This window comes from Numida meleagris, chromosome 2, assembly GCF_002078875.1.
Source record: "Numida meleagris isolate 19003 breed g44 Domestic line chromosome 2, NumMel1.0, whole genome shotgun sequence".
Lineage (NCBI taxonomy): Eukaryota > Metazoa > Chordata > Aves > Galliformes > Numididae > Numida > Numida meleagris.
Genome location: NC_034410.1, coordinates 122899295 through 122911727, shown reverse-complemented (window position 1 = coordinate 122911727; position 12433 = coordinate 122899295). Strand labels below are relative to the sequence as shown.

The window sequence follows — 12433 nt, the reverse complement described above, 5'->3', positions numbered from 1 at the left end:
ATGTGTAAATGATGTAAGGTTCTGTATATTCACATTGTACATCATTCAAAAAAAAGTCTCATTAAAGCTGTTTATTAATGTCTGAAATCTGAAATCCACAAAATATATATTAGTAGAGAAACAGTCAGCAAAGCAAGAAATAGCAGTTATTTTGAGAAATCAGTTTTTTTTTTTCTGTGACATGCTAGTGTCTTTAGAAATTGTTGATCCTCTTGAGAACATGCTGAGAGGTTTTTATGAACCCACTGATGTAGTTAGCTCAGTACTCTGTGGGAACATGTGAGAATTACTAATAGGCACAGAAAGAATGGCTGTACCTGCATAGAGTTCAACAGGCCCTTTCCAATGATTATTCATGGAAGAATAAAATGCAGGCTCTGTAGCCATAGAGGTTGCTTATGCTACATGAAGCAAGATGATGGCTAAAGTTCATAATTTTATGCTAACAACCATACTTAAAAGTTTTAAATCCACAAAGTTTAGGTTCTGGGAGACTCTCAGTATATGGTTTTTGGGTGAAGTAGGCATTTGAATTGTTTGTAGGTGGTTTGGAAACTGGAGAGAGGAAAGAAAAAGGTGGTGGTAACATTATAAATATTAAAGATTTGAGAGAAGTTTATCTTATCTGATAGAGCATTCCTTTCAGCTAAGAGCCATCAGCCTATGATCATTTCCAGCTCCCCACTTCTGAGCTAATACTGCATGTGCCACTCCTGTAGGCTCCACCAAGAGCCATATCTCCATATTGTTCAATGTTTGGTTCCTTCTTCAACTTGTGGCAGTTACCATTCTAGTCAAGGAGTCTTTCCCTCTCAGGAGTGGGTATCTGACCTTGTTAACATTTAAATTGTTTTTTGGGGAGCTCAGAACTGGTGTCTCGAATACTCTGAAAAAGAGAATGAAATAGTCTTTCAAATATAGCATGTATTTCAAAGCTTTTATTTTAAGCTCCCTGCCTTTGTGTAGTGTAGCACTGAAACAATCATTGTTGATCCTTTAGACTAATCCCTTTCTTATAACAGTCAGCTCTGTGAAATTGCTCCTGTCTTCAGTGCTGAATATGACTGCACCTGTGCAGAAGACGATGCTTGGTAGACATGCCCTCATGCTGGAATTCAGATGTCTGCTTCTTATAACTGTCCTTTAAAGCAGGGTGAAAAGTGAATGTGTGGATAAAACACTGATGGATCTAAACAAATATTTGAAAATATGTGTGCAAATCATCCCTGATATGCCTCTTAAAATAGGGAGCTTATTCAAGGAAACAGAAACTTGAGGAATGGTTCTCCATGACTCATTAAAAACAATACAACAGTCAATGAAAGACGTTTGAAATGGTAGTGTCTCCTTCACCTTTAGCAGATTAGACTTATAACAAAATAAACTAATCTGCAAATGTTAAACAGTCATCTGGTTCAGAAGCAATTGAGGTCTTTAACATCTGTTGAAGCCTGAGATGAAATTTTGTAACAGAAGGTATGTGAAAACAGTGGTTAAAAACCAGTGGCTAAAAATTTATGTCCCTGACACATCATTAATAAGATTATTACTTCTAATTCTTTTTGTTATATGATTTTGAATGGACGTTACAATCCTGACACAGATGTCATTTTTCTCTTTCACTGACCAAGCCATGAGGCATTCCCTTCCCTCTCCTTCACCAGATCCTTTCGATCTACATCAGGTTTCTAAGAGTTGCTCGTTTTCTGTACAGGTAGCCAAAATACTGGCATGCCTTTTATTTCCTTCCTTCTCCCTTCCCCCACTGTGTACTTATTCCAGCAGTCCCAACAGGCTGCCTCTCTTGGTAGCCTTGTTTTCCTTATGTCCTTTTTCATTCCATGCTTGTATTCTCCCTTGTCTTTGTTTGGCAAATGATCTCCTTCTACAGGGTTTTCTCTCTCTTCTGTTTCTCCTCAAAAAGTTATCCCTGACAGATGCCAACCTTAAAAAACAGAAATAAAAAGAAACCTGGAAGCAAAAGTATTCAGCCTTATGTCTTCTATGTTTGGTCAAGTGTAGTATTCAATTTAATTCAACGTTATAAGGAATATTCCGCAAAGAATTCCAGTTTAATTCAAAAGTTTATTTGCCATTTAGGTGCTATTAGTTGAATGTATTTCTCTGTGCTTGCCTTACTCCGAATTTAATTTTTAATTCAATTGTTCGTATATGTCTTTTGAAACCACAAATGCTGGTTTATTTTTGCTCTGTGCACCACTTATGGAAGGACAAAATGTATCTACTGGTTGACTATGTCATGTTAAGAATGAAGATGGTGCTGTTGTTGTTATGACAGCCTAAAGACATAGTCAAGACAGTTTGCTGGTGGAGCAAGTATGTTTTATTAGACAAGCTTGTACGACTGGGAAAATTAGACAAGTTTTTCTGCACGTGAGTCCTTTCTCAGGTCTGAAACTTGAAGCAGCAGCCTTCAAAGCTATGCAGAAGTTGAGATCATTGTCTTCTGGTATGTTAGTTGTGCCTCAGATCATCTCTAAGAAGAAGTAGCTGATGCCTTTGAAGAAAAGAGAGAGGAAGATACAGAAAAAGGAAGAGGAGACCAAGGATTAAAGACATCAGGAGAGGAAAGGAGGTTTTAATCTAACAAAATCACTGTCTCTGAGTTCATGGTGTTTACTATCCAGGAAGTTTGTGAAAGCACCCATTTTTTCTTTGGAAAGAAATGTAGGATTCCTTGAGGAGCATCCAAAATAAACATCCAAAATAAAATACAGTGATTATTTTCTAAGAAATGTTCCCTCCTTGATAACTGGGTGCGTCTGTCCTTTGCAGCTTTTAGGTACTACTTCTTTCTGGTGCACAGTAGTTGCTTCATTTCACCTTCATAGTTGCCCTGAGAGCACTTGATTCAGTTGATGAAATGTGTTATATCCCAGAAGTACAGATTGAGGGCTGCTGATTGTTCAGCATCAATGGGGTATTTATTGTGCTGGTAGCTGAGAGATGTTGGTTACATTCTGTATTCAGAAAGGGCCTAAATATGTTTAGTTTGTTTTGCCCACAGGCACCTTGCTTTTCATAATGAGTTAGTGAGATTGGGTCCTGTGTAATCAGAAGGGTGGTTCTGGAGAGCAGTATTTCAAAATAGGGCTCTTCTAATAAATCTTTCAACAATTGCCTGTATGTAATTTCCAGTATATGGAACTGCAAATAAGAAGGATGTGTAAGAGCTTGATGATGTTCTGCTACCACTGTGCTGTTTCAACATCACATGTACCCAACAGTATGTGTTGTTTTTCTTCTTTTATGTATTAATAAGTCCTAACAAAACTTGCCTTTTAAAAAACAGATCCTAATGGCAAAAAAGGAGGATAAATGATGCTGACATTAGCTCTTTTGTGTCAAGTATGTTGATAGCACTATAGTTGAAATGACATTTATGCAACTGATTGAATCACTGTGTGGGGGAGGATTTGCTAATACTGTTGCATTTAACCTACTCCCTAAACTTTCTGTTTAGGTATGATCTTCACATGATGATGAGTGTATGGTCATTGTCAGCACTGGTTAACCTCATCTACATCTTGATCTTTTTCACTTGTTACTTATGGTCATTCTAGGTGACTACAGGCAATGCTGAAACATTATGCGAATGCTGTTTGTGTTAACAGCCCACACTATCCTGTTTGCTGTGTCTAAATAACCAGAGAACTGTGTATAGTACTTTGGCTTTTTCCAAGAAGTGCCATACCTCTTTGGGTAATGAATGATAACCCAGTCCTCTTCGGTTTAACATAAAGCTGTCCCATGGTGTTGCTTGCTGTTTCAGCCAAAACTTTTCCATCAAATTCTCATTCTTCAAATCTCCAGATGTGTCTTCTGCCCTTACACAATGAAATTCTCCACAAGAGGGAAGTCTTGAGAGTTTCACTCAGCACATAGTAAAGATAGTTGTTCTACCTTTTTGATGCTTGTAACCTAAGTATTAGTAATTCTAACAACACTTGCATTAAACTATGAAAGATTTATTTAAATAACACAATACTCATGTAGGTTGGTTGTTTTTTTTTTTTATGTGAGCTTTCTCCTTTGAGTTGCTTACTGTACTACAGAGAATGTCATTTAATTCATTTGACATGATAACAATCAATGCGTGGCAGAAAATACTTTACATGTTTTTGGTAGTTTTTGTGAACAATCCCATAGAATAGAAGATGCACAGTCCTGGTTGTGCACACAGAGTCGTGGAATCGCTGATGTTGACGGCAATCTTTGGAGAGATCGCTTAGCTAGCCTTTATAGCTCTTACATATTCCTTGCTTTGCATATTGAATTTGTCTGTTGTGCTCCATTGTGGTACAGGATATTTCACACCAGTTCTATGTACTCTATTCATTGTGCAGCATTACTTGCCAGCTCATTGCTCCCCTTGCAGTCTAATGGTCTGGCTGGAAAATGAAAGTTGTGGACCCTCCATTACTGCCCTGGGTGGTAACTCCTGGTGAAACTTCAAAAGTCATTAACTTTATTTTCTCATTTTGTCCATCTTTAAAATGAGATCACCAGTGTTGAATTGTTCAGCATTTCTGTTACTATTGTGAGCTGTACTGTAGAGTCTCATTTCAGAATACTGACTCCTCTGAATAGAAGTTATTGTTGTTGTTTTTTGTGTTTTAGTTTCTTTATTTCTCCAAATTACATCTTGTGTCATGACAAAGATTCCCATAGCACTTTCTGTGTTTTCCATCTGGTTCAGCCCAGTGTTTTTTCCTTCTTTCCAGGTGGAGACATACTTTGTTGAAAATGATCCGTAAAGATAATGACATATATTTAACCTAACATATAACATAGCATTCACTCATAGTGCTCTTTGGAAGACAAGGCTGTCTCTGGAAACAAGCAGCTTATAGTTTATAACTGCAGAGGCCTCCCAGGTTCCAGCAGTGCCAGACGCCTTGATGGTCCTCTCACTCCTCTTAGACCATAGAGTTTGGGCGCTGGGCTCCTGCCATGGAAGACTGCTCAGGCACTGCCAGATCCCAGCCCCTCCAGATATCCCAGACTATGTGCAACTGTATGGCATAGCCACATCTCATGTAGGAGACAGTGGAATATAGCTTAGTGAAAAGTTACATATTCTATTCACTTACTTTTTTTTTTTTTCCCTCTTCCTGATTGCTATTTTTCTTTGGGCTCTGGAAATCATGTTTCTGAGTATGCCTGAGTATTCTTGTGCTATCTAAGATATATATATATATATATATAAAAGTTTAATTCCTATAGACCCATATAGGATTATAAAGTGTTTGAAATTGAAATTTATAAAAGAGTTCCTGTTCCATGTTTTTAAAAAATAGAACACATCATTTTGTTGTTATCTGGGCAGGTCTTCTCTACTAAAACATAAGCAAAAGGCTATTTATAGTATTGCGATTTACGCTAGTATTCTCCCTTTATTAAAAGGGGAAATTAGTAATAATGCTTAATTAGAAAATGAAATATTAATCAGCAGTGTTTAAAGAGATGACATAGAATTGCAAGAAAAATTTCTTCATTATATTGTTTTTCATGTCTGCAGATGTGGACTTCATACTTTCAAATATGGATTGAATATGGGGCAAACAAACTGCAAAACATCCTTGGTGTCAACATAACAGGGTAAGGGTTTCGCTATGGAAACAAAACTATCCGAAGTTTGTAGACTCAATTTGAACTTTGTTCATAATGTAATAGGGAGAAAGTTGCATAAATACTAATGTACCAATTTTTGTTTGTACATGAATGCACTTTTTGTGTAAGTACATTCAGCTTATTTAATGCAGATTCATCTTTTTTCAGCCAGCGCGAATATTAACAGTCCTATTTAGTATACATGGCTTGGAAAAATATCTTTAAAAGCAGAAATCCTGAAGTGCGGTGCCAAGGCACAGTACTGCAAACTGATCGTCTAAAGAACACTGCTGTGTTAAGGTGTTTAAAGACACAGAAAGCCAAGTAAAACCTTATCAGTATGCTTTAGGGGAAGCTGGTGACTCAGTACTTGACTTGTGGCAGTATTCATGTGCAGACATACACACCTCTGCGTGCAAGTCCTCCACTCTCCTTTCTTAATCAAGCCTGTGTTCCACACAACGGTATTACTGGTAGGTATGCCAGCCACTCAGTTATAAAGCTCTTCTATGACTTGTGTATATACAGCTTCAAAACTGTTGCAATAAAGTCTTCTGGTACTTGCCCAGTTCACCTATTTGTTCTCACAAACTGTCAGTATTCGAATAAGTGATACTAAATCCGTTTTCTTCGTCACCTTATTTTTCAAATACTAGGAAATTAGCCTCTGTGCATCTAACAAGTAGGAAGTTCTTGTCTTCACATTACAGCCTGGCAAAGAAAGTCAAAGAGATTAAACTTGTCAAGGACACACCAGGAGACGGTGAGGTAGCTGGGAAGAGCTATTTTCTGCTGCTGAACCCCTGTGCTTTAACCCCAGGATCGTACAAATGAATGCCAGCAGAAACTTGACCTGAAAATAGCAGCTTTTCAGTTAAGATCACTAATGAGGATTTTAATTAGTTGAGTAAGCCAGTGTCAATACAATCAGTAAACCAAACTCTATGACCTAGCAGCCTACTTCCTGAAGGAAACTATATGCTAGATGAGTATGTATCAAGCCTTTTCAGCTATAATTTACCATTTATTGGCACAAGACTTGCTTCATTAAATTTTATTTCCTTTTTGAATTAAACAACTTTGTTCTGTTTAGGATATAGATCCATTCTGGATGTTCACCATGAGACTAAATTGGCCACCCATTTCCACCATGGGCCAGTGGGGCTACGTGGCCCCTCACGGACCTTGACAAGGCCAGCGTCATCTCCTCCTCTGGTGGCTGGGCTTTCTCTGCCCATGTCTCCAGTCTGCCAATGCCTGCCTTCCATCTGGCCCCAGCAATGAACGTCCCTTCCCTCTGCTGCACGGGGAACTTCTATCACTCTGCTGATGCTAGTGGGAAGCCTCCTCCCCAGAATCCCAGCATCTGCAAACAACTGAAGTAAATTTCTGAGCAGACCTCACACCCCACTCTCTGACTTCTGTTATTTTAGAGCCATTATCCATGAAAGTCTTTGCAGCAGCTGTACAATTACAGCTTTAAAGGCACCCAGACATACTCTGAAATGTGACATTCTCTATTGCATTACAGCAGAGTACTCACCAGAGGAAACAGTTTGCTCACTTGGGGTGATTTTTTAGTGTAAAGGTGACAACAATCAGAGACACTTTCTAGCTGAATGCTTTTGAATAAACAGTGAAAGTGGGAATTCTGGACCTGCAAATAGCTTAGGATGACTACATGTGTTATGCACAATAGTCTGGCACCACTCCCTACTGGTCACAAGTGCGATAAGTTGTGTAAACACTGAGTAGACTTCCAGCCCCCAGATGCTTGTAAATATTACTGGGAGACAGGGAGGAAGAAGGCTGAAGTGTGGAAGGAGGGAGAATAGTGTACTGCTGACCATCATCAGCAAAGAGAAATGAGCAAAATAAGAAACAAATGGAAAGAAAAACTGGTAAACTGCCCTGGAAGGGAGAACAGCTGGAGAGAAAAGGCAATGTGGAAAGGAGAAAATAGTACTGCTTTGCTGGACTCTGCTGGACGAGCAGCAGAACGTTCCTGCAGTGTCTGCACTGAGAAAGCTGTGCCAGCCTCGGGATACACTGCACAAAATGGTTGTAGGACATAGCTAGTGCCAAGAATTGTTTCACCACTAGAATAAGTTCCCTTTCTCAATGGCTGCATAGGAAAAGCCCTGAACAAATCAAGTCTGTACAGGGCTAAGAGAGTCCTGCTGGTGGAAATGATGTGCTGGTGAGGGCTGTTGGAGGCCTTTGCTGCTCTTAGTGCCACTGACAGACCTGCATTTCATATGAGCTCCCTGAACACATACATTAAGAGCAAAATATCTACTAACTAAAGCCTAATCAGTATAGTCAATAGAGGACTATAGGTACAGACACTAAGTCAATAAATGTAAAACTTCACAGAAGGTTTTTACGCGCTATTGGGAATGAAATGGTAAATACACAAGAGATGCTACCAGCAATCAAGTAATAATAAATGTTGTAAATTACCTCCTCAAGTCTTGGTTATACAGGCTATTAAGTGGTAATAGAGCAGTGCCAATTTGTGTTAACTTCCACCATCTATGGCAGATGAGAGTGTTGTTCTATTTTTATGCAGCTTTGGTGGAGTGCTTGTAATTAAAAATATCTCAGCTCCAAATAATTTTCTAGCTGAGTAACTTTGCTTCCATCATTTTACCAGAGTTCAGAATGAATGAAAGAAAAAGAAAACAACGCTGCTGCTCACTAATTAAAACTTTAAGCAAGTTCTGTGAAAAATACTAGATATATTTTTCCTGTTTGAAACTTTCTGCTGCAGCAAAAAAGAGTGGCAGCTTTTAGTGGCACCTGTTAAGGGGCCTTGCAGTGGAGCCCATTTTGTCTCTTTTTGAGCCTTGTAGAGCCTTTTCCAGAGCTTTCTTTCATCTTCCCACTCATCCTCCCCTTCTCAGAGCAAGCTCAGACCAATTGGGTTTGAATCTTCCCTGCCTTGAGGGACTTTCCTACTGAATCATAGACTATCCCAAGTTGGAAGGGATCCATGAGGATCATTGAGTCCAACTCCTGTCTCCACACAGGAACACTCAAAAATCAAACCCTATGTTTGAGAACATTGTTCAAATGCTTTTGGAAGGAACTCCATCAGTTCAGGGCTGTGCCCACTGCCCTGAGAGCCTGTTCCATGCCCACCAGCCTCTGGTGAAGAAACTGTTCCTGATATCCAGCCTGAGCTGAATCACCAGCTCAGGTCTCAAACCACTCTCTTCACTGTATGGAAAGCTGCAAGGAAGTTCAGTTCCTGCAGGGGCCACAGAGGCCTAGAACATCTGTCAGTCGTCTCTTCACTGCAGAGGGTCACAATTATTGCTGTAACAGTGCCTCTTGGAAGTATTCTTGGTCAAATTTTCAGCTCAAATTTTGGCTCCAAGAACACTGGTTTGATTTTTGGTCCAGTTTCTATATGCTCACATGTATTGGTTTGAGACTGTGGTCTAATTCTTACCACAGTCATTCACATATCGCTCTTTTTAAAAGTTAAAGACATTCTATGAAAGAAATACAAGCTTGAAGAGAATCGTGGTTCTTCTTTTAGAACAGTGCATCCTGTTTATTCCTAAAATGGAACTGTCCGAACTTCCTTAATTGTAAAGCTATAATGAAAACTAGAAGGGAGTTAGCAGGTACCAATTATAATGATCAGTCTGCATGGGCACCAAACCTGCAATTATAATTTGCAGGTGAAATGATCAGGCCACAGAAAATCTGAGAACATAATAAAGAATTTGATCAAACTTAATTAGGACAAGTCATTACAGCAATGGTGAGGGGGAGGAGGGGAAGAAGGAGGTAATGAAAAGAAATTGCTGCCCTTAATGTTGTTGTATAAAGCAAATTCACTCTTCAGTGAATCTAACTGTGGCAGTGAAAAGTTAAAAAAAAGAAAGATTAGGGAAAAATAGCAAAGGAAAGAAACTGAAAAGAAATAAACCACTGACAGATGAAGAGAGAAAGAAGAAAAAAAAAAACAGGCTTTCTTAAATCTTTGTATGTTTTTTGCTACCATGACTGTTGCAGAAAGGTTGATTTTGTCCTTTCATACCCAGTTCTGTTTCCTTCCCTAGCTGCACATCAGCTGTTTTGCTGTTGGCTATCCGTGCAGTTCTGTCACAACATTTGGAGGGACCTTCATGGAGGAAGTGAAGGGCAGCAATGAGCAGACATGGCCAGAAGCAGCCTCAGCTCTGGGAGCAGCAGGGTGACCACAGCTGCTCTCTGACTGCCGTCCTCTCTGACTTTCAGAAATAATGTGATTGTCAACATCTCTTAATATTATTTCTAGCTTTAAATTGTGCAGTGTTTGTAGTTAAATCCCAGCATGATTATTTTCATTCTGTAGAATTCTCTCCTTTAAAAAAAAAACCCAACTAATAGAAAATAAAAAATAGTGGGAATAATAAGACCACCTGTTAAAAAAAAATCCAGATACAACTGAACAAACTCAGCCCAACCCCTTGAAATGTCTGATGTGTTGGAGAGCTCCAGCACTTTCACTGCAGGTGTGTCGTGGGACTACTGCACTGAGGAGTAACAGACAAGTGACAGACACACCCAGCCTGCAGGACTGGTCTGAGCTCTCTGAGGGCTGCTGGGCTGTTTATTCTCTTTTTGTAACTCTGCACATTGGAAAGTAAGAAAGTAAAAGCAGAAAGGCTTAGGCAAAATTGCCTTAAAAAAAAAAATTAAAAGGAAATATGGAGTAAGTCCTCAAGTAATGTTGATTACAAATCTCCATTGACTTTTCAACCACTGAATTGGTCAGATCAAAGCTTGCTATACTGATATGTGAGAATCAGTTAACACTGTTCACTGTTCCCCCTTAAGCTAAAATACTATAACTGTGAGAGTATGTTCAGCTAAAGAGGGCTGGAATAGCTGCAGGATTTCAAATATTTCTTTGCAGGTTGCATCCAAGCGTATGGCAATGTGTTTCTTATATGACTCACAAAACCAGGTATTTCATGTAGCCAGCTTCTGAGATGCTTTAAATAAAGCAAAACAAAGTTATTTCCTAGATCCTCTACTCTGCCCCACACTCCCACCATTTAAACAAGTTTTTGGCAGTCATTTACTACATGACTGACCCCACTGCAGCAGCTAGATTACTTGTGAAGCCATTTGTAAAAATAAATGTTTTCTGCATTCAAAATGTTTACCTACTTCGTCTTGATGAATTGGAGGAGCACAAGTCAGAGGAGAGAGAATAAATCACAGCTACTTTTCTCCTTGTGATTCTCTGTGTTTGAGGAAATAAATCTATGCTGCGAATGTGCAGGGTATGCAGTTGATTTTCTTGGTGTAGCATCTTATAGAAAATAATTGCCTCTTGCTTAACAGAATAATCTTCATTCTTATCACTCTAGAGATAATTTTTCTCTCCATTTCTCAATTCTCTGCTGTTCCTTAACCACTGCAAAGAGGAAGTCTGCTGCAACATCTCAGCCTGGTCTCCAGGAGTTTGTTGTACAGCCAGCTTCTTACCTGGAACAAGAATGAACTTCTGATTTGTTGCTCCATTCGTTCTCACTCTCAGCCAGGAGGTAGAATATAGGTTACTTTTTATGTAAAAAAATTCAAATCTTTATTGATACAGATTATTTATTTTATAGAGTACCGGATAAACCTTACTCTCCAAAAGTCCTCAGAGCTCTTAGAAAGTTAGGTGACTTCTGTTGCACCAAAGCTCATATTAAAACTAGGAATCTATACTGTCCCAGAAAAAGAGAAACACCTTAGTGACTTATCTCTATCACTGACATCTGCTGCTAAATCAGAGCCAATGTGAAGTCTGAAGCAGACATTCCCATAGCAGATGAGGTCATGCAGAAGGTCAGGAGGCACACTTTGGGTCAAATGGAATTGCTGCAGCATCTATAAGTTCCTCCTCAGATCTGTGTGAGCCCACATCTAATGTGTCCCACAGAAGGAGGAAGAGGCAAAGCTCGTTCAGCATCAGGGTGTAAGATGACACTGCCATAAATGACACATGCTGTCATTCTCTTTGCCACATCTAGTGAGAAACCTAACAGGGTTCTGATACTGCGCACAAATCAGAACTTGAATAGAAAGTGGGAGGAGTTTCAAGTCTGCTACTACTGAAGCGTTTGGGGGAAGAATAACTGAGATACATGAAGGGAGGTCAATAGGCCAACCAGTGTGCATCTCTGCCATTCATATTTGTCGCAGAACTACAACTAATACAGATGCTCTGCCTGAGAGAGGAATAAAGCGCAGTGAAGAAAGGAGTATGAAGCACCAATAACCTTCTCCACTTGCCACATTTTGCTGGCAACTGCTTGTAGAGATATCGCTCCTCCTGAGCATATTATTCTCTTGCAGCTATTACTGGCAGAAGCTAATTCAGAGCACCTTCATATATAAATAGCATTACTGACAGCAGGCAGGTATCATAAACTTGTCTGCAGCTGAGTAAGAAGGCAAGGATGGCATGGTGTTCCACTAGACGAGCAGAGCTGGGGGATTGCTCTAGAAGGAAGTTAAAGGACAATTTGATTCAATAGTGATATGGAAAGTGAGAGAAAAACATATAGAACAAAGGCCATGGCTGGCCATGAACTGACATCATGTTGGCAGGAGGTCTGCAGAACACTGACTTGACCTAAGAGTGGTGTTTTCCAAAGGATGTCTTTATAAATTGGTCTTCATTACAAAAAAAAGGAAAGAAAGAAAAAAAGGAAAGAAAGAAAGAAAGAAAGAAAGAAAGAAAGAAAGAAAGAAAGAAAGAAAGAAAGAAAGAAAGAAAGAAAGAAAGAAAGAAAGAAAGAAA

The 12433-nt window shown here is 39.3% G+C and overlaps 1 long non-coding RNA gene across 1 annotated transcript in view; it reads right to left on the bottom strand.

Annotated features, from left to right (window-relative positions):
- LOC110394592 overlaps positions 10977–12433 on the bottom strand; it is a 2437-nt gene continuing 980 nt past the window's right edge. The window contains exon 2 of the long non-coding RNA XR_002435726.1: positions 10977–11127. This is a non-coding gene — a long non-coding RNA (uncharacterized LOC110394592). The remainder of the gene's footprint in view (positions 11128–12433) is intronic.